At 29.7% G+C, this 23,070-nt stretch overlaps 1 protein-coding gene across 2 annotated transcripts in view; it reads left to right on the top strand.

The window, feature by feature from the left end:
- LOC135129651 (uncharacterized) overlaps positions 1 to 23,070 on the top strand; it is a 66,265-nt gene that overhangs the window by 9,052 nt on the left and 34,143 nt on the right. Inside the window, exon 1 of one of the 2 annotated variants that reach the window (XM_064056875.1) lies at positions 18,262 to 18,340. The exons of the other annotated variant lie outside the window; for it this stretch is intronic. The gene's annotated coding sequence lies outside the window, so the exon portion shown is untranslated. Of the gene's footprint in view, positions 1 to 18,261; positions 18,341 to 23,070 lie in introns of those variants that run through there. 2 annotated transcript variants of the gene reach the window in all.

The raw sequence follows: 23,070 nt of genomic DNA, 5'->3' as shown, positions 1-23,070 counted from the left end.
AAAATCTCAAAAATTGCCATATTTCAGTTGGAAATTCTTGGAAAACGGTAGGTACTTTGGAAGAAACAGGGCCAAAAAGCTTCTGGAGGTCGGGATCTATAAGAAAATGTTTTTGGTTGAATTTCGAAAATGGTCAAAAATAGGCCGAAATTTTCATGAGGTATTGACAAAATTTTGCTTTTGAAAAAGTTGCCGAAAAATTCTCAAAAAATTCTGTTATGCAGTTTTTGGAGTCCTGATTCCAAAAATATAGAGCATTGAAAGCCCCGGTGGAAGATTTTGGAATCATACGGCTTGAAATCAATTTTTTTGAAAAATTTTAAAAATTGCTGTATTTCAATTGGAAATTCTGGGGAAACCATAGAAATTTTCGAAGAAATAGACCCAAAAGGCGCTCTTGGAGGGCAAAATCTACAAGAAAATGTCTTTGGTTGAATTTCGAAAATGGTCTAAACGGGGCCAAAATTTTGCTTTTGAAAAAATTGCTGAAAACTTCTCAAAAAATTGTGTTACGTGGATTTCGGCGTCCTGATTCCAAAAATATACTGCATTTAAAGCCCCGGTGGAAAATTTTGGAATTATACGGCTTGAACTCAAATTTTTTTGAAAAATCTTAAAAATTGCCATATTTCAATTGGAGATTCTGGGAAAACAATAGTGATTTTCGAAGAAATAAAACCGAAAGTACCTTCTGGAAGTCAAAATCTACAAGAAAATGTCATTGGTTGGCCGAAATTTTCATAAAGGGGTAATATTGTGACATTTTGCTTTTGAAAAAGTTGCTGAAAAATTTGCAAAAAATTGTTCTGTAGATTTCTGCGTTCTTATTCCAAAAATATGGCTCATTTAAAGCCCCGGATTTTGGAATTATATGGCTTGAAATTAAATTTTTTTGAAAAATCTCAAAAATTGCCATATTTCAATTGGAGATACTTGGAAAACGGTAGGAATTTTCGAAGAAACAGGGCCAAAAAGTTTCTGGAGGTCGGGATCTACAAAAAAATGTTTTTGGATGAATGGTCAAAAATAGCCCGAAATTTTCATGAGGTATTGACAAAATTTTGCTTTTGAAAAAGTTGCCGAAAAATTCTCAAAAAATTCTGTTATGTAAATTTTGGAGTCCTGGTTCCAAAAATGTAGAGCATTTAAAGCCCCGGTGGAAGATTTTGGAATTATACGGCTTCAAATAAACTTTTTTTTTTAAATGTTAAAAATTTAAATATGTATTTCAATTGGAGATTCTGGGAAAACGATAAGAATTTTCGAAGAAATTGGCCCCCCCTGGAAGAAAATGTCTTTGATTGAATTTTGAAAATGATCAAAAATATACCGAAATTTTCATATTGGGAAATTTTGCTTTGGAAAAAGTTACCAAAAAATTCTAGTATACAGATTTCGGTGTTTTGATTAAAAAAATATTGCATGTTTACGGTCTCGGGGCAAGATTTTAGGAATCTTCGATTTGAAATATAATTTTTTAAAAAAATCCAAAAAATTGCTGTATTTTATTTGGTGATTCTAGGAAAACTGTAGGAATTTTCGAAGAAATAGGGCCAACATACATGCAAAAATATCGCATGTTTAACGTCCCAGTGCAAGATTTTGGAATTACTCTTTTTGAAATAATTTTTTTTGAAAAACCCTAAAACTTTCCATAATTCAATTAGCGATTCTGGAAAAATGGTAGTAATTATTGACGAAATGGGGCCTTCAGTAACTTCTGGAGTTCGAAATCTATAAGAAAATGTGTTTGGTTGAATTTCAAAAATGGTCAAAAACGGGCCGCAATTTTTGTAAGTGCCCGAAAAATTCCGAAAAAATTCAAGGATATAGATTTCGACGTCGCGATTCCAAAAATATAGCGTGTTTATAGTCTAGAGACAAAATTTTAGAAATATTCGGTTTGAAACCAATTTTTTTTAAATGTTAAAAATGTCTGTTTCAATTGGCGATTCTGGCAAAATGGTCGGAGTTATCGAAGAAGTGGGGCCGAAAGTAACGTCTAGAGGTCGAAATGTACAAGAAAATGTCTTTCGTTAAGTCTCGAGGGTTGTCGAAAAATTCCGAAATTTTCATAAGTGTTTTGAGTTTGAAAAAGTTGGCTAAAAATCGTCAAAAAAATCAGAGATATATCGCAAAATGTACGTCTTACTACGGTTGATGAAATTTTAAAACAAAAATATTTGACTGTAGAAAGCAAAAATTAACAAATTCTTGCTTTTCGGTTCAACAGGTGTTCATATACCGTAAATTCCATGTCCACAGACATATAAAAATAAAACTGTTGATATTTCACACTGCGTTTTCCGCAAATAAATCCCAGCGTATATTTAGCTGAAATTTCAAAGTTTCGTTCCGCATTGCATAGGTGTGTAAACCTGTACAGAATACCAATTAAAACAACCGCTTTGTATTTAATTTTTTCATATACATCACCACGAGGATAATCGTTGGAGTTTTGTGACATTTCGTGTGGGAATAATTTTGCGGTTCACCTTGTGTCAATGCGTACATCAAAAAAGGAAGTGGCTATTTTAAAACCCGATAATATTATGTATACTTGTAGGGACAATGTAGGCACTAATACACATGTTAAATTTATTACCAACATCTCATTAATGTAAAGTGTACGTTCACTCTTGTCACGTATAATATATTACACGTATAGTTACACCGTGTCGCGAAAGTATAAAAATAAAGCCTTTTATATTTAAATTATGCTTTGATTGAACCATTAGTGAATATCTCGCGTTTCTTGTAGCGTGATGGTGCTATCTCCAGTTACGTGTGAGCTACATATCTTCACCATTAATAAATTTCGATATCGTTATTTAATGGACTGGTTTATTCAATCAATGACTCGTCGAAACGCATTTTTTACTAATTAATTATAAATTGGGTTAACGGTCACCCTCCAAACTATAAATAATATAATTATGTTTTTGCGTGGTCCAGATTAACATAATTTCGGCATAACCTGTTTCGAAATATTTCGCTTATTTTGTCAGGTCTAATTAGCGCGATCGCTCATCGCCAGAATAAAAATAAATGATACAAATTCATGTTGTAATCGAAATGATATGCCGTGAGTGTGTGACCAATCGGTGACAGCGTAAACACGCCGCTTAACTGTAATCATGTATCCAGTTTGATTCATAAAACGTACTTGAATAGTGTACCGTTCGATACCTGTCACGAATTTAGTATTTTAATTAAGTTTATAAAAGCTACCTTTCTTCGTCCTAATGAATTATTAAATTCTTACCTCGCTCATAATAGCGTCGATTTTTCTCACATTTTACTTTAGGAAAGTACTTATTGTTTTTAAGTCAAGTATGTGAACAATTAATTATTTGTTTTATTTAACGAAGGCAACGTGCAAAGAAAGTTCGTTGAATATTAATACGTGCACGAGGTTTATTGACTTCGCTTTAGAAATCAGCAATTCTGGAATGCCGATTGTCTAAATCGTGACTCTAAACATAGATGTGTCGTTGACAAAAACGCGAAAAAACTCCGGGCTTAAGACAGACCCCTGTCTCGCACCGCTAGAACTTTTCAAAGACGAAATCGTGACTTACACAACCAGAAGCTTGGTTAATTCAAGCATAGCAACCAAACTTTTTAAAATACGCTACATTCCAGACTGTAAGAAGACCAATAAATCTATTACTAACAAGAGCAATTTTCGATCATCCCGACGGTTAAATTAACCGTGACGAAGCGCAGTTAATTTTAGAGAACAATACACTTTTCCACTTAGTGCATTTAGTCGTCGACAGAACACACCCTCTGCATTATTTTTACCGGTACTAAAATTAAAATAGTGCGTCCCCTCAGTCAAAAATAGTTACAGAAATTGCAGACGGTTATTATTAAACCCTTATTGGCCAAGAGGAAGAGAAACCGAATAACCATGAAATGAATGCTCGTTGGAACGCAAGAGGAAATCACAAGTTGGCTGAGTTATTATAATAATTAATCTTTTAGAGTTTCTTCGGGCTAGTGAGCATTTACTGTGACTTACCTTGTTTCGATAATACCAGGTTTTATGTCGTTATGTAAGTTCGACGTGGTCTAGTTTTCAAAATTCTTGGGTGATTGTTGTTGGCGACCAAGAGCTGCGATTGTTCGTGGAAGATGGTTAACTGAGTTTATTAAATTTTTCTCACGAGGGCTCTGTGTCAGTGTGCTACTGGTTATTAAAACAATGGCAAAACAAAGAAATGGAATGTTTGTAGAACAAAGGAATTCGCTAAAAGCATTAAAATGTTAATGGTGGCTATTAGTACCTTGTCGAAGTTAATTAATTTGCGAGATTTATCATAAATTGTTTTACTGTAAATGGGTAAACTACTAATTGGGTGTTTAATGTATTTTCGCACGGTCTAGATTCAGTAGTAGTCGCATTTTACTCAAGGTTGATTTTTTGTTAATTTAAACCCATTAAAATCCAGAAATTGGAATTTTTTCTAGGTTTGTAACACAACGAGTCTTCTTGTTTTTTTTTTTTTAATTTTTACTAACTTCTGTTGGCTGTTCTGTTTTGGATTTTTCAACGAGTTTTGTTTCAAATTTTTTTTAGGTTTCTTGGATCTTTAATCACTGTTGGATTTTAAAGTGATTTCGTGTTTCAATTGAGTTTTTTAAATTCGATATTTTCTTTTTCAGAAAATCACTTCTATAATTCGTGAGACACTTTGAATTTTGAAAATTTGACAAAATTTTATCCCTTTTTAAAATTTGTTAAATTTCTGTTACCATTAGAATTTGTTTCAGGGATTATTTAAAAACAGTAAATTTATAAGTCATTGTCAAGGTACATTTTTTTTTGAAAATTTTTTTCAAAATTCTGTTTGATTTTTCAGTGATTTCTTGTTTCCGTTTTTAATTAGCCCTCTTAGAATTTTTACCAATTTTTATTGCCTAGAGTTTCGGGGTTTTTCGACGATTTTTAAAATGCCGGAGATTATTCAAAAGCAGGTTCAAGAAGTGGATTTTTGCCCTTTACGCTTCTAGAATTTCGTTGGCCAGGTACACATTTTTTTTTTTTCAAAAATTTTTTCAATAATTTGGTGGATTTTTGTGTGATTTCGTGTTTCAGTTTTTTAAATGCGGTGTTTGATTTAAATTCGAGATTTTCTTTTAAAAAAGGACCTCCCATAATTCTTGAAGCAATTTGAATTTTGGAAATTTAGCCCTTTTTAGAATTTTTACCAATTTTTGTCACCTAGAATTTCAGGATTTTTCAACGATTTTTAAAATTCCATAGATTATTTTGACCATTTATGGTCCTAGAATCTCACTAGGCCGGCCGGTACACATATATTTTTTTTTTTATTTTTTTCAATAATTTTCTTTGATTTTTGAATGATTTCTTGTTTCATATTTTAAATGCGGTGTTTTATTTCAATTCGGGATTTCCTTCTACGAAAAGGACCTTTAATAATTTTTGAAGCACTTTGAATTTTGGAAATTTGGCCCTTTTTAGAATTTTTACGAATTTTTATTACCTAAAGTTTCGGAGGTTTTTAAAATTCCGTAGATTGTTCAAAAACAGTTTCAGGAAGTGGATCTTATGCGATTTACGGTCCTAAAATTTCATTCGCCAGGTGCACATAATTTTCTTTATGAAAAATTTTTTCAATAATTTCCCGGATTTTTGAGTGATTTCTTGTTTCAGTTTTTTAGTTGCGGTATTTTATTTAAATTCGAGATTTTCTTTAACAAAAGAACCTTTCATAATTCTTGAAGCAATTTGAATTTTGGAAATTTAGTCCCTTTTAGAATTATTACCAATTTTTGTCACCTACAATTGCGGGGTTTTTCAACGATTTTTAAAATTCCAGAGATTATTCAAAATAGTTTCAAGAATTGGCTTTTGACCATTTATGGCCCTAGAATTTCACTAGCCAGATACACATATATTTTTTTTGAAATTTGTTTTCAATAATTTTCTTTGATTTTTGAGTGATTTCTTGTTTTAGGTTCTAATTACGGTGTTTTATTTCAATTCGAGATTTCCTTCTACGAAAAAAACCTTTCATAATTCTTGAAGCACTTTGAATTTTGGAACTTTGGCCCTTTTTAGAATTCTTACAAATTTCTATTGCCGGGATTTTCGGGTAATTTTTGACGATTTTTAAAATTCTGGAGATTATTCAAAAACAGTTTCAAGAAGTGGATGTTTCGCCATTTACGGTTCTAGAATTTCGTTGACCAGGTACACATTTTTTTTTGTTTTGAAAAATGTTTTCAATAATTTGGTGGATTTTTGTGTGATTTCGTGTTTCAATTTTTTAAATGCGGTGTTTGATTTAAGTTCGAGATTTTCTTTAAAAAAAAGGACCTTCCATAATTGTTGAAGCAATTTGAATTTTGGAAATTTAGCCCTTTTTAGAATTTTTACCAATTTTTGTCACCTAGAATTTCGCGATTTTTCAACGATTTTTAAAATTCCAGAGATTATTTTGACCATTTATGGTCCTAGAATTTCACTAGCCCAGTACACATATTTTTTTCGAAATTTTGTTTCAATAATTTTCCATGAATTTTGAGTGATTTCTTGTTTCATGTTTAAATGCGGTGTTTTATTTCAATTCGGGATTTCCTACTACGAAAAGAACCTTTCATAATTTTCGAAGCACTTTGAATTTTGGAAATTTGGCCCTTTTTAGAATTTTTACGAATTGTTATTACCTAAAATTTTGGAGTTTTACAACGGTTTTTAAAATTCCGTAGATTTTTCAAAAACAGTTTCAGGAAGTGGATCTTACGCGATTTACGGTCCTAAAATTTCATTCGCCAGGTACACATAATTTTCTTTTTGAAAAATGTTTTCAATAATTTCCTGGATTTTTGAGTGATTTCTTGTTTCAGTTTTTTAGTTGCGGTATTTTATTTAAATTCGAGATTTCCTTTTAAAAAAGGACCTTTCATAATTCTTGAAGCAATTTGAATTTCGGAAATTTAGTCCTTTTTAGAATTATTACCAATTTTTGTCACCTACAATTTCGGGGTTTTTCAACGATTTTTAAAATTTCGGAAATTATTCAAAAAACATTTTCCAGAAGTGGATTCTTAAGACATTTACGGTCTTAGAATTTCATTGGCCAGGTACAGAGAATTTTTTTTGAAAAATTTGTCCAATGATTTCCTTGGATTTTTCAGTGATTTCTTGTTTCAGTTTTTTAAATGCGCTGTATTATTCAAATTTGAGATTTCCTTGTACGAAGAGGAGCCTTCACAATTCTTGTAACACTTTGAATTTTGGAAATTTGACAAAATGCTAGCCGTTTTTGAATTTCTAACCAATTTCTATTGCCTAGATTTTCGGTTTTTCGACAATTTTTAAAATTTCAGAGATTTAAAAACAGTTTCCAAAAGAGAATTTTTTGTTATTTAGAATTTCATTGTCAAGGTACATATTTTTTTTTTATTTTTTCAATAATTTTCTTTTATTCGGGTGATTTCTTGTTTCAGTTTCTAATTGCGGTGTTTTATTCAAATTCGAGATTTTCTTGTACGAAAAGGAACTTTCATTATTCTTGAGACACTTTGAATTTTGGAAATTTGACAAAATGTTAGCACTCTTAGAATTTTTACGAATTTTTATTGCCTCGAGTTTCGGGGTTTTTCGACGATTTTTAAAATTCCGGAGATTATTCAAAAACACGTTCAAAAAGTGGATTTTCGCTATTTACGGATCTAGAATTTCATTGGCCCGGTACACATATTTTTTTTTTTGATAAATTTTTCCAATAATTTTCTTGGATTTTCGAGTGATTTCTTGTTTCAGTTTTTTAATTGCGCTGTATTATTCAAATTTGAGATTTCCTTATACATATGTATGAAGAGGAGCCTTCATAATTCTTGAAGCACTTTGAATTTTGGAAATTTGACACAATGTTAGCCGTTTTTGGAATTTTTAGGTAATTTCTATTACTTAGATTTTTGTTTTTTTTTTCGACAATTTTTAAAATTTCAGAGATTATTTAAAAACAGATTCCAAAAGTGAATTTTTATGTCATTTAGAATTTCATTGTTAAGGTACATATTTTTTTTTTAATTTTTTCAATAATTTTCTGTGACTTTGGGTGATTTCTTGTTTCAGTTTTTAATTAGGATGTTTTATTTAAATTCGAGATTTTCTTGTACGAAAAGGAACTTTCATTATTTTGGTTAACACTTTGAATTTTGGAAATTTGACAAAATGTTAGCCCTCTTAGAATTTTTACCAATTTTTATTGCCTCGAGTTTCGGGGTTTTTCGACGATTTTTAAAATTCCGGAGATTATTCAAAAACAGGTTCAAAACGTGGATTTTCGCTATTTACGGTTCTAGAATTTCATTGGCACGATATACATAATTTTTTTTTTTAATTTTTCCAATGATTTTCTTGGATTTTTGAGTGATTTCTTGTTTCGGTTTTTTAAATGCGCTGTGTTATTCAAATTTGAGATTTACTTGTACGAAGAGGAGCCTTCACAATTCTTGTAACACTTTGAATTTTGGAAATTTGACAAAATGCTAGCCTTTTTTGAACTTTTAACCAATTTCTATTGCCTAGATTTTCGTTTTTTTTCGACAATTTTTAAAATTTCAGAGATTTAAAAACAGTTTCCAAAAGTGAATTTTTAAGTTTTTTAGAATTTCATTGTCAAAGTACATACGTATTTTTTTTTAATTTTTTCAATAATTTTCTTTGACTTTCTTGTTTCGTTTTTAATTGCGGTGTTTTATTTAAATTCTAGATTTTCTTGTACGAAAAGGAACTTCCATAATTCTTCAGACACGTTGAATTTTGGAAATTTGACAAAATGTTAGCCCTTTTAGAATTTTTACCAATTTTTATTGCCTACAGTTTCGGGGTTTTTCGACGATTTTTAAAATTTCGGAGATTATTCAAAAACAGGTTCAAAAAGTGGATTTTCGCTATTTACGATTCTAGAATTTCATCGACCCGGTACTCATTTTTTTTTTTGAAAATTTTTCCAATCATTTTCTTGGATTTTTGAGTGATTTTTTGTGTCAGTTTTTAATTGCGGTGTTTTATTTCAATTCGAGATTTCCTTCTTTTTTTTAGCACTCCAAATTTTGGAACTTTGGCCCTTTTTAGAATTTTTACCAATTTCTATTTCCTGGATTTTCGGGTCATTTTCACCGATTTTTAAAATTCCAGAGGTTATTTTGACCATTTATAGTCCTAGAATTTCACTAGCCCCGTACACATATATTTTTTCCAAAATTTTTTTCAATAATTTTCCATGAATTTTGAGTGATTTCTTGTTTCATGTTTTAAATGCGGTGTTTTATTTCAATTCGGGATTTCCTTCTACGAAAAGGATCTTTCATAATTTTTTAAGCACTTTGAATTTTGGAAATTTGGCCCTTTTATAATTTTTACGAATTTTTATTCCTAAAGTTTCGGAGTTTTTCAACGGTTTTTAAAATTTCGTAGATTTTTCAAAAAAAGTTTTAGAAAGTGGATCTTATGCGATTTACGGTCCTAAAACTTCATTGGCCAGGTACACATAATTTTCTTTTTGAAAAATGTTTTCAATAATTTCCTGGATTTTTTGAGTGATTTCTTGTTTCAGTTTTTTAGTTGCGGTATTTTGTTTAAATTCGAGATTTCCTTTAACAAAAGGACCTTTCATAATTCTTGAAGCAATTTGAATTTTGGAAATTTAGTCCTTTTTAGAATTTTTACCAATTTTTGTCACCTACAATTTCGGGGTTTTTCAACGATTTTTAAAATTTCGGAAATTATTCAAAAAACAGTTTCCAGAAGTGGATTCTTAAGACATTTACGGTCTTAGAATTTCATTGTCCAGGTACAGAGAATTTTTTTTTGAAAAATTTTTCCAATGATTTTCTTGGATTTTTGAGTGATTTCTTGTTTCAGTTTTTTAAATGCGCTGTATTATTCAAATTTGAGATTTCCTTGTACGAAGAGGAGCCTTCACAATTCTTGTAACACTTTGAATTTTGGAAATTTCACACAACGTTAGCCGTTTTTAGAATTTTTAACCAATTTCAATTGCCTAGATTTTCAGTTTTTTTTTTCGACAATTTTTAAAATTTCAGAGATTATTTAAAAACAGTTTCCAAAAGTGAATTTTTAAGTCGTTTAGAATTTCATTTTCAAGGTACATATTTTTTTTAAATTTTTTCAATAATTTTCTTTGACTTTGGGTGATTTCTTGTTTCAGTTTTTAATTGCGATGTTTTATTTAAATTCGAGATTTTCTTGTACGAAAAGGAACTTCCATAATTTTTGAGACACTTTGAATTTTAGAAACTCGACAAAATGTTAGCCCTCTTAGAATTTTTACCAATTTTTATTGCCTCGAGTTTCGGGGTTTTTCGACGATTTTTAAAATTCCGGAGATTATTCAAAAACAGGTTCTAAATGTGGATTTTCGCTATTTACGGTTCTAGAATTTCATTGCCCGGTACACATAATTTTTTTTTTGAAAAATTTTTCCAATGATTTTCTTGGATTTTTGAGTGATTTCTTGTTTCAGTTTTTTAATTGCGCTGTATTATTCAAATTTGAGATTTCCTTATATGTATGAAGAGGAGCCTTCATAATTCTTGAAGCACTTTGAATTTTGAAAATTTGACACAATGTTAGCCGTTTTTGGAATTTTTAACCAATTTCTATTACTTAGATTTTTGTTTTTTTTTTCGACAATTTTTGAAATTTCAGAGATTATTTAAAAACAGTCTCCAAAAGTGAATTTTTAAGTCATTTAGAATTTCATTGTCAAGGTACATATTTTTTTTTTTTATTTTTTCAATTGTTTTTTGTGACTTTGGGTGATTTCAGTTTTTAATTGCGATGTTTTATTTAAATTCGAGATTTTCTTGTACGAAAAGGAACTTCCATAATTTCTGAGACACTTTGAATTTTAGAAATTTGACAAAATGTTAGCCCTTTTAGAATTTTTACCAATTTTTATTGCCTAGAGTTTCGGGGTTTTTCGACGATTTTTAAAATTCCGGAGATTATTCAAAAACAGGTTCAAAAAGTGGATTTTCGCTATTTACGGATCTAGAATTTCATTGGCCCGGTACGCAGAATTTTTTTTTTGAAAAAATTTTCCAATAATTTTCTTGGATTTTTGAGTGATTTATTGTTTTAGGTTTTAATTGCCGTGTTTTATTTCAATTCGAGATTTCCTTCTACGAAAAGAACCTTTCATAATTCTTGAAGCACTCTAAATTTTGGAACTTTAGCCCTTTTTAGAATTCTTACAAATTTCTATTGCCTGAATTTTCGGGTCATTTTTGACGATTTTTAAAATTCTAGAGATTATTCAATAACAGTTTCAAGAAGTGAATGTTTCGCCATTTACGGTCCTGGAATTTCGTCTTGCCAAGTACACATTTTTTTTTTTGAAAAATGTTTTCAATAATTTGGTGGATTTTTGTGTGATTTTGTGTTTCAGTTTTTTAAATGCCGTGTTTGATTTAAATTCGAGATTTTCTTTTAAAAAAAGGACCTTTCATAAATTCTTGAAGCAATTTGAATTTTGGAAATTTAGCCCTTTTTAAAATTTTTGTCAAGTTTTGTCACCTAGAATTTCGGGATTTTTCAACGATTTTTAAAATTCCAGAGATTATTTTGACCATTTATGGTCCTAGAATTTCACTAGGCCAGTACACATATATTTTTTTTGAAAATTTTTTTCAATAATTTTCCATGAATTTTGAGTGATTTCTTGTTTCATGTTTTAAATGCGGTGTTTTATTTCAATTCGGGATTTCCTACTACGAAAAGAACCTTTCATAATTTTTGATGCACTTTGAATTTTGGAAATTAGGCCCTTTTTATATTTTTTACGAATTGTTATTACCTAAAATTTCGGAGTTTTACAACGGTTTTTAAAATTCCGTAGATTTTTCAAAAACAGTTTCAGGAAGTGGATCTTATGCGATTTACGGTCCTAAAATTTCATTCGCCAGGTGCACATAATTTTCTTTATGAAAAATTTTTTTAATAATTTCCCGGATTTTTGAGTGATTTCTTGTTTCAGTTTTTTAGTTGCGGTATTTTATTTAAATTTGAGATTTTCTTTAACAAAAGAACCTTTCATAATTCTTGAAGCAATTTGAATTTTGGAAATTTAGTCCTTTTTAGAATTATTACCAATTTTTTTCACCTACAATTGCAGGGTTTTTCAAGGATTTTTAAAATTCCAGAGATTATTCAAAATAGTTTCAAGAATTGGCTTTTGACCATTTATGGCCCTAGAATTTCACTAGCCAGATACACATATATTTTTTTTGAAATTTGTTTTCAATAATTTTCTTTGATTTTTGAGTGATTTCTTGTTTTAGGTTCTAATTACGGTGTTTTATTTCAATTCGAGATTTCCTTCTACGAAAAAAACCTTTCATAATTCTTGAAGCACTTTGAATTTTGGAACTTTGGCCCTTTTTAGAATTCTTACAAATTTCTATTGCCGGGATTTTCGGGTAATTTTTGACGCTTTTTAAAATTCTGGAGATTATTCAAAAACAGTTTCAAGAAGTGGATGTTTCGCCATTTACGGTTCTAGAATTTCGTTGACCAGGTACACATTTTTTTTTGTTTTGAAAAATGTTTTCAATAATTTCGTGGATTTTTGTGTAATTTCGTGTTTCAATTTTTTAAATGCGGTGTTTGATTTAAGTTCGAGATTTTCTTTAAAAAAAAAGGACCTTCCATAATTGTTGAAGCAATTTGAATTTTGGAAATTTAGCCCTTTTTAGAATTTTTACCAATTTTTGTCACCTAGAATTTCGGGATTTTTCAACGATTTTTACAATTCCAGAGATTATTTTGACCATTTATGGTCCTAGAATTTCACTAGCCCAGTGCACATATATTTTTTTCGAAAACTTTTTTCAATAATTTTCTTTGATTTTTGAATGATTTCTTGTTTCATGTTTTAAATGCGGTGTTTTATTTCAATTCGGGATTTCCTTCTACGAAAAGGACCTTTCATAATTTTCTAAGCACTTTGAATTTTGGAAATTTGGCCCTTTTTAGAATTTTTACGAATTTTTATTACCTAAAATTTCGGAGTTTTACAACGGTTTTTAAAATTCCATAGATTTTTCAAAAACAGTTTCAGGAAGTGAATCTTATGCGATTTACGGTCCTAAAATTTCATTCGCCAGGTACACATAATTTTCTTTTTGAAAAGTGTTTTCAATAATTTCCTTGATTTTTGAGTGATTTCTTGTTTCAGTTTTTTAGTTGCGGTATTTTATTTAAATTCGAGATTTCCTTTAACAAAAGGACCTTTCATAATTTTTGAAGCAATTTGAATTTTGGAAATTTAGTCCTTTTTAGAATTATTACCAATTTTTGTCACCTGGATTTCGGGATTTTTCAACGACTTTTAAAATTCCAGACATTATTAAAAAAAAAAACAGTTTCCAGAAGTAGATACTTTTTTGACACTTTATTCATTGGCCAGGTACAGAGATTTTTTTTTTTCAATAATTTTTTTAAATTTTAGAGAAATTTCTTGTTTCAGTGTTTTAATTGCGCTGTTATTTAAATTCGAAATTTCCCCCACGAAAAGGAACTTTCACAATTCTTGAGGCACTTTGAATTTTGGAAATTTCACAAAATGTTGGTCCAATTTAGAATTTTGACCAATTTTTGTTACCTAGATTTTCAAGGTTTTTCAACGATTTTTAAAATTTCAGAAATTATTCAAAAAATAGTTTCCAGAAGTGGATTCTTAAGACATTTGCGGTCTCAGAATTTCATTGGCTAGGTACAGAGAATTTTTTTTGAAAATTTTTTCCAATAATTTTCTTAGGTTTTTGAGTAATTTCTTGTTTTAGTTTTTTAATTGCGCTGTGTTATTTAAATTCGAAATTTTCTTTCACGAAAAAGAACTTTCATAATTCTTGAGGCACTTTGAATTTTGGAAAATTTACAAAATATTGACCCTTTTTACAATTTTTATCAATTTTTGTTACCCAGAGGTTCAGGGTTTCTCTACGACTTTTCAAATTCTAGAGATTATTAAAAGTTTCAGCAAGTGGATTTTTAAGCCATGTACGATCCTAGAATTTCATTAGCGAGGTATAGTTTTTTGACATTTTATTCATTGGCCAGGTACAGAGATTTTTTTTTCAATAATTTTCTTAAATTTTAGAGAAATTTCTTGTTTCAGTGTTTTAATTGCGCTGTGTTATTTAAATTCGAGATTTCCTTCACGAAAAGGAACTTTCACAATTCTTGAGACACTTTGAATTTTGGAAATTTCACAAAATGTTGGTCCAATTTAGAATTTTGACCGATTTTTGTTACCTAGATTTTCAACGATTTTTAAAATTTCAGAAATTATTCAAAAAACAGTTTCCAGAAGTGGATTGTTAAGACATTTACGGTCGTAGAATTTCATTGGCCAGGTACAGAGAATTTTTTTGAAAATTTTTTTCAATAATTTTCTTAGGTTTTAGAGTAATTTCTTGTTCTAGTTTTTTAATTGCGGTGTGTTATTTAAATTCGAGATTTTCTTTAACGAAAAAGAACTTTCACAATTCTTGAGGCACTTTGAATTTTGGAAAATTTACAAAATGTTCACCCTTTCTAGAATTTTTACCAATTTTTGTTACCCAGAGTCTCAGGGTTTCTCAACGACTTTTCAAATTCTAGAGATTATTAAAAGTTTCAACAAGTGTATTTTTAAGCTATTTACGATAATAGAGTTTCATTAGCCAGATATACTATTTTTTGACGTTTTATTTTTCAATAATTTCCTTGGATTTTTGAGTAATTATCTGTTTCATTTTTTAATTGCGGTGTATTATTTAAATTAAAGATTTCCTTTCACCTAAAGGAACTTTCAACATTCTTAATGTTGGCCCTTTTTAGAATTTTTGCCAATTTTTGTTACCTAGAGTTTTGGGGTTTTTCAACAATTTTTAAAATTCCAGACATTATTCAAAAAACAGTTTCCGGAAGTGGATGTTTAAGTCATTCACGGTCGTAGAATTTCATTGGCCAGGCACAGAGAATTTTTTTTAAATTTTTTCAATAATTTTCTTAAATTTTAGAGAAATTTCTTGTTTCAGTTTTTTAATTGCTTTATGTTATTTAAATTCGAGATTTCCTTCACAAAAAGAAATTTTCACAATTCTTGAAGCACTTTGAATTTTGGAAATTTCACAAAATGTTGGCCCTATTTAGAATTTTGACCAATTTTTGTTGCCTAGATTTTCAGGGTTTTTCAACGATTTTTAAAATTTCGGAAATTATTCAAAAAACTGTTTCCAAAAGTGGATTCTTAAGACAGTTACGGTCGTAGAATTTCATTTGCCAGGTACAGAGAATTTTTTTGAAAATTGTTTTCAACAATTTTTTTAGGTTTTAGAGTAATTTCTTGTTTTAGTTTTTTAATTGCGTTGTGTTATTTAAATTCGAGAATTCCTTTCGCGAAAAAAAACTTTCACAATTCTTGAGGCACTTTAAATTTTGGAAAATTTACAAAATATTGACCCTTTTTAGTATTTTTACCAATTTTTGTCACCTAGAATTTCGGGATTTTTCAACCATTTTTAAAATTCCAGAGATTATTTTGACCATTTATGGTCCTAGAATTTCACTAACCCAGTACACATATATTTTTTTCGAAAACTTTTTTCAATAATTTTCCATGAATTTTGAGTGATTTCTTGTTTCATGTTTTAAATCCGGTTTTTTATTTCAATTCGGGATTTCCTTCTACGAAAAGCACCTTTCATAATTTTTGAAGCACTTTGAATTTTGGAAATTTGGCCCTTTTTAGAATTTTTACGAATTTTTATTACGTAAAGTTTCGGGGTTTTTCAACCGATTTTAAAATTCCATAGATTTCTCAAAGACAAGTTTCTTATGCGATTTACGGTCCTAAAATTTCATTCGCCAGGTACACATAATTTTCTTTTTGAAACATTTTTTCACTAATTTCCTGGATTTTTGAGTGATTTCTTGTTTCAGATTTTTAGTTGCTGTATTTTATTTAAATTCGAGATTTCCTTTAACAAAAGGACCTTTCATAATTCTAGAAGCAATTTGAATTTTGCAAATTTAGCCCTTTTTAAAATTTTTGCCAATTTTTGTCACCTAGAATTTCGGGATTTTAAATGATTTTTAAAATTCCAGAGATTATTCAAAATATTCATGTTTTAAATGCGGTGTTTTATTTCAATTCGGGATTTCCTGAAAAGGACCTTTCATAATTTTTTAAGCACTTTGAATTTTGGAAATTTGGCCCTTTTTATAATTTTTACGAATTTTTATTACCAAAAGTTCCGGAGTGTTTCAACGGTTTTTAAAATTCCATAAAATTTTCAAAAACAGTTTCAGGAAGTGGATCTTATGCTATTTACGATCCTAAAATTTCATTCGCCAGGTACACATAATTTTCTTTTTGAATTTTTTTTTAATTTCCTGGATTTTTGAGTGATTCTTGTTTCAGTTTGTTAGTTGCGGTAGTTTATTTAAATTCGAGATTTCCTTTAACAAAAGGACCTTTCATAATTCTTGAAGCAATTTGAATTTTGGAAATTTAGTCTTTGGAATTTTTACCAATTTTTGTCACCTACAATTTCGGGGTTTTTCAACGATTTTTAAAATTCCAGACAGTATTCAAAATAGTTTCAAGAATTGGCTTTTGACCATTTATGGGCCTAGAATTTCACTAGCCACGTACACATTTTTTTTTTTGAAATTTTTTTTCTATAATTTTCTTTGATTTTTGAGTGATTTGTTGTTTTTTCCTTCACGAAAAAGAACTTTCACAATTCTTGAGGCACTTTGAATTTTGGAAATTTTACAAAATGTTGGCCCTATTTAGAATTTTGACCGATTTTTGTTACCTAGATTTTCAGGGTTTTTCAAGGATTTTTAAAATTTCAGAAATTATTCAAATAACAGTTTCCAGAAGTGGATTCTTAAGACATTTACGGTCGTAGAATTTCATTGGCCAGGTACAGAGAATTTTTTTTCAATAATTTTCTTAGGTTTTTGAGTAATTTCTTGTTTTAGTTTTTTAAAAGCGCTGTGTTATTTAAATTCGAGATTTTCTTTTACGAAAAAGAACTTTCACAATCCTTTTTTTTTTTGGAATTTTTTGGAAAATTTACAAAATATATTGACCCTTTTTATAATTTTTACCAATTATTGTTAACCAGAGTCTCAGGGTTTCTCAACGACTTTTCAAATTCTAGAGATTATTAAAAGTTGCGACAAGTGGATTTTTAAGCCATTTACGATTCTAGAATTTCATTAGCCAGATATACTTTTTTGACATTTTATTTTTCAATAATTTCCTTGGATTTTTGAGCAATTATCTGTTTCATTTTTAAATTGCGATGTATTATTTAAATTAAAGATTTCCTTTCACGTAAAGGAACTTTCAATATTCTTAATGTTGGCCCTTTTTAGAATTTTTGCCAATTTTTGTTACCCAGAGTTTCAGGGTTTTTCAACAATTTTTAAAATTGCAGACATTATTCAAAAAACAGTTTCCAGAAATGGATTTTTAAGTCATTTACGATCGTAGAATTTCATTGGTTTCAATTTTGGCTTTTTAGATTTGTACAAATTATAGTTCCCAAAAATTTGAACAAATTCTAGAAGTGGTTTTTAAACCCAATTACTTTTTTTTTTTTTTTTTGAATCGACATAAAATAAAAACCAATTAACACAAAAAATACCCAATTTTGCAACTGCATGCTTTTGCGATGATCGCGTTGGCGTGTTTTAGTTTTTGGGGTCACATGACGTCACACCGACAAAGCAACCATCGCTGGGCAATTTTCTCTGCTCTGTAATTTTACCATCAAACTTTTTAAATACTAGGAAGTGCCGCAAGTGCCACCCAGATAGAACATGGACAGTTGTGGTGGCTTTGGTTTCGCGCGTGGAAATGACGTCATACCCACACTCAAAATCATTATAAACGTTTGATTAAAAAAAAAATTGACGTGAAAAAACCGTAATAACCTTGCGCATAAGTCACCTTCCCGTTTTTGCATTTAAATAAAAACGGAAGAAGAATGCAAATCTCATTCTTTCGATTTAACGCCGCATACAGGACAATTGTAAAGAGAGTGCCAATTAGTTGTTTCCCCCCTTACTGGTAAGAATTCGCGAGCGTGAAGGCCGGAATTTTGCATTCACCTACTGAGTAAGTGGTTGAAGTTACAACGACAGATTTAATAATAATAAACTTTTCATGACTTATGGTAAACACAAATGCCAGTGATATTGCAAAATGCGCAAACGTTGAAGATAGAAAGTTAATAGTGCTGGGTTTTTACAAACCAGGATTTTGTTAAGGTACGTAATTTTTTACTGGCAGAAGGTCAAACAGTCAGTCGTGATGGGAACTGCATCTTTAAAAATAAACTCGTATGAATTTGTGCAATTAGCACGATAACAACTTGTAATACTTAAAATGCAATTTTTCGCCGAAATCCCCTAAAGTGCGACTTTAACCCATAAATCACGCGTGTTTTAGTACATGTGTGCCATAAAAGTGGTACTCACTAGCGATGGAAATCTTTAAGTGCGTTTTCTTATTACCTCAGTGTTGAAAAATGAGTGACCCCAATTCGTCCAGGTTCGACGAAAAGCGATATCGAAATGCGATGTTACTGTTGTCGCAACGGTGTGCTCGGTGATTTTGTTTAGGAAAACAATAAGGTCAGGTGTGCTATCGAATAAGGTATTAAAGAAACCACACCTGTCAAAGTTTTGTTCCGTAAACTACGTACGGTATCCACTCCAATGGAATTTAATTCCGTTACGTTCAATCAGATAATAATGCGTGTTCTGGTAGGATTTTTTACACACGTAAACTTGTTGTGACCTTGTCTCATTTATTTTCCGTTTACTTTTATCTTAATCGGACAATAATCGACGAGGCAATAAAAACAAACGTTTATTAACGCGTTTTTGTGGCGGACGATGAAATGGGTTTTTTGTTTGTTAATGCTTCATATGTTTTCAATTTTTTTGTGGCATAGTTTTGGTGTGTATTCAAGATATGTTAAAAAGTTTGTTCTCATTTGTATGATTTACATTAATGCAACGGTACATCTAAATATTTACATTTTAATTACATATATTCAAAACTGATACGTGACTTTGGCCATCTTTTTGATTGATTCTTTGAAAGTGTAACAATGCATCAAATTGTATTCTACTGATTGTTAATAAAGTTGGTAGATTAAATCCTGGAACATTCCTGATCAGATAGATATTTGTTATGTGTTATTCTTACATAAAACGAATTTTCCTTTCTAAAATATGCGGTTTCTAACTATTTATTCTGTTTTTTTTTTTGTGCGAACTTATGTAATGAAATATTTCTGTGTTTACACTGTTTTAATGGGATGGCTACACAATTTTTAAAATTGTAAACTCACTTTTTGCGTTTATTTGAATTGATAGCGATAAGTCAAAAAAATTAAAATTGAAAACTCGAAAGGTCAAAAAATGGAAAAATCGACAAAGCGAAGTCGAAAGAACGAAAAATGGTAAAGTCTGAAAATCGAGAAATCGGAAAGTCAAAATATTGAATCTTTGAAAAACCGGTCGGTAAATCAAACATCATATTTTGTCGAAATCGAAAAAATCGATCATTCGAAAAATCCGAAAGTCAAAATATCGGAAAATCCAAAAACCAAACCATAGAGAGATATTAAAAAAAAACAAAAATCGAGAAAACGAAAAGTCGAAAAATCTAAGAAACCAAAAATCGAGAAATCGAAGTAGAAAAATCTGAACATTGAGTAATATCCAAAAATCGAGTAATGGAAAAGTCCGAAAATCCAAAATTGAAAAGTCAAAATATCGAGTATTTGAAGAATCGATCAAGAATCAAACATACGAAAAATCGAAGTCAGAAAATTGAAAATTTGAAGAATCGATCGAAAAATCCAAAAGTCAAAAAATCTGAAAATCCAAAAAATTGAGAAATATTGAAAAATTCCAAAAATCAAGAAAACGAAAAGTCGAGAAATCGAAAATTTGAAGAACAGATCGAAAAATCGAATCTAAAAATCCAGAAATCGACGTAGAAAAATCCAAAAATTGAGAAATCGGGGAGTCAAAATATTGAAAATTTGAAAAATCAGTCGGGAAATCAAACTTCAAACATCATATTATGTCGAAATCGAAAAATCCGAAAGCCAAAAAATCGGAAAATCCAAAAACCAAACAATAGAGGAATATTAAAAAAAAAACACAAAAATCGATAAATCGAATTAGGAAAACCCAACAATCTTAAAATTCAAAAGTCGGAAAGTTCACAAATCGAATAGTCGAAACAATGAAAATTTGAAGAATCGATCGAAAAATCGAAAATTGGAGAATCGATCGATAAGTCGAAAAAATTAAAATTGAAAACTCGAAAGGTCACAAAATTGAGAAATCGATCAAAAAAATCAATAGTCGAATAATCGAGAAATCGAAAAGTCGAAACATTGAAAATTTGAAAAATCGGTCGAGAAATCAAAAATACGAAAAATCGAAAATCGAACTCACAAAATCGAAAATTTGAAGAATTGATGGAAAAAATCGACATATCGAAGTCGAAAGACCGAAAAATGGTAAAATCCAAAAATTGAAATATCGAGAAAAACGAAAACTGGAAAAATCTGAAAATGGAGAAAAATCGGAAAATCCAAAAATCGAGAAATCGGAAAGTCAAAATATTGAAAATTTGAAAAATCGGTCGGGAAATCAAACATCATATTATGTTGAAATCGAAAAATCCGAAAGCCAAAAAATCGGAAAATCCAAAAACCAAACAATAGAGAAATATTAAAAAAAAAACAAAAATCGAGAAATCGAAGTAGAAAAACCGAAAAATCGTAAAATCCAAAAGTCGGAAAGTTCAAAAATCGAAAAGTCGAGAAATCGACAATCGAAGTCGAAAGACCGAAAAATGGTAAAATCCAAAAATTCAAATATAGAGAAAAAGGAATCGGAAAGTCGAAACATTGAAAATTTGAAGAATCGATCGAAAAATCGAAAGGTCCAAAAATCGAACATTCGAAAAATGCAATTGTCAAAAAATCGGTAAATCCAAAAACCAAACAATAGAGAAATATTGAAAACTAAAATAAAAATCGAGGAGACGAAAATTTGAAAAATCTAGAAATGGAATAGTCGGAAAGTTCAAAAATCGAAAAGTTGAAACATTGAAAATTTCAAGAATCGATCAAAAAATCCAAAAGTCAAAAAATCTGAAAATCCAAAAAATTGAGGAATATTGAAAAAATCCAAAAATCAAGAAAACGGAAAGTCGAGAAATCGAAAATTTGAAGAATAGATCGAAAAATCGAATTCAAAAATCCAGAAATCGAAGTAGAAAAATCCAAAAATTGAAAAATCGGGAAAGCGAACATTCCAAAAATGCATATGTCCAAAAATCGAAAAAGTCAAAAATTAAGAAGTCGAAAAATTGGGAAATCGAAAATTTAATAAAACCGATCAAAAATTTCAAAAGTTGAAAAATCAAGAAATCGAAAAATGAAGTCGGAAAATCCAAAAATCAATCATTCGAAAAATCGAAAATCGAAGTCACAAAATCGAAAATTTGAAGAATTGATCGAAAAATGCAAAAGTCAAAAAATCGGATAATCGAAAAGCTAAAAAAATCGGAAAACTAAAAATTGAAATACAGGAAAATTGAAAAATCCAAAAATCTGAAATTCGAAAAGTCCGAAAATCCAAAAATCCAGTAATGGAAAAGTTCAAAAATCCAAAAATCGAAAAGTCAAAAATATCGAAAATTTAAAAATCGATCCAGAAATGAAACACGAAAATCGAAGTCACAAAATCGAAAATTTGAAGAATCGATTGAAGAATCGATGGAAAAATCAAAAAATCGGAAAGTCGAAAAGCCAAAAATCGTAAAATTCAAAAATTGAAATATCGGGAAATTGAAAAATCCAAAAATCTAAAACTCGAAAAGTCGAAATATCCAAAAATCGAGTAATAGAAAAATCCGAAAATCGAAAAGTCAAAATATCGAATATTTGAAGAATCGATCGAAAAGTCCGAAAGTCAAAAAATCTGAAAATCCAAAAAATTGAGGAATATTGAAAAAAATCCAAAAATCCAGAAAACGAAAAGTCGAGAAATCGAAAATTTGAAGAATAGATCGAAAAATCGAATCCAAAAATCCAGAAATCGAAGTAGAAAAATCCAAAAATTGAGAACTCGGAAAGTTGGAAAATCCAAAAATTGAAAAATCGAGAAAGCGAACATTCGAAGAATGGATAGGTCGAAAAATCGAAAAAGTCAAAAATTAAAAGGTCGAAAAAATCGATCAAAACAAAATCGAAAATTTGAAGAATCGATCGAAAAATGCAAAAGTCAAAAAACCGGAAAATCGAAAAGCCAGAAAGTCGGAAAATCCAAAAATTGAAATATAGGAAAATTGAAAAATCCAAAAATCTGAAATTCGAAGTCCGAAAATCCAAAAATCGAGTAATGGAAAAGTTCAAAAATTCAAAAATCGAAAAGTCCAAATATCGTAAATTTGAAGAATCGATCGGAAAATCGCAAGGTCGAAAAAATCGAAAAATCCGAAAGTTAAAATATCGGCAAATCCAAAAGTCAAAAAATCGAATCACGAATCAAACATACGAAAAATCGAAGTCAGAAAATCGAAAATTTGAAGAATCGATCGAAAAATCCAAGTCAAAAAATCTGAAAATCCAAAAAATTGAGGCATATTGAAAAAATCCAAAAATCAAGAAAACGAAAAGTCGAGAAATCGAAAATTTTAAGAATAAATCGAAAAATCGAATCCAAAAATCCAGAAATCGAAGTAGAAAATTCCAAAAATTGACAACTCGGAAAGTTGGAAAAACCGAAAATTGAGAAATCGAGAAAGCGAGCATTCGAAAAATGGATAAGTCGAAAAATCGAAAAACTCGAAAATTAAAAAGTCGAAAAATTGAGAATCGAAAATTTAATAAAATCGATAAAAAATTAAAAAAAAGTTGAAAAATCAAGAAATCGAAAAACGAAGTCGGAAAATCCAGAAATTA

This window comes from Zophobas morio, unplaced genomic scaffold, assembly GCF_036711695.1.
Source record: "Zophobas morio isolate AGI-343-1 ecotype UQ-CSIRO unplaced genomic scaffold, CSIRO_AGI_Zmor_V1 ptg000016l, whole genome shotgun sequence".
NCBI classification, from domain to species: Eukaryota; Metazoa; Arthropoda; class Insecta; order Coleoptera; family Tenebrionidae; genus Zophobas; species Zophobas morio.
This window is presented reverse-complemented; position numbering and strand designations above follow the sequence as displayed.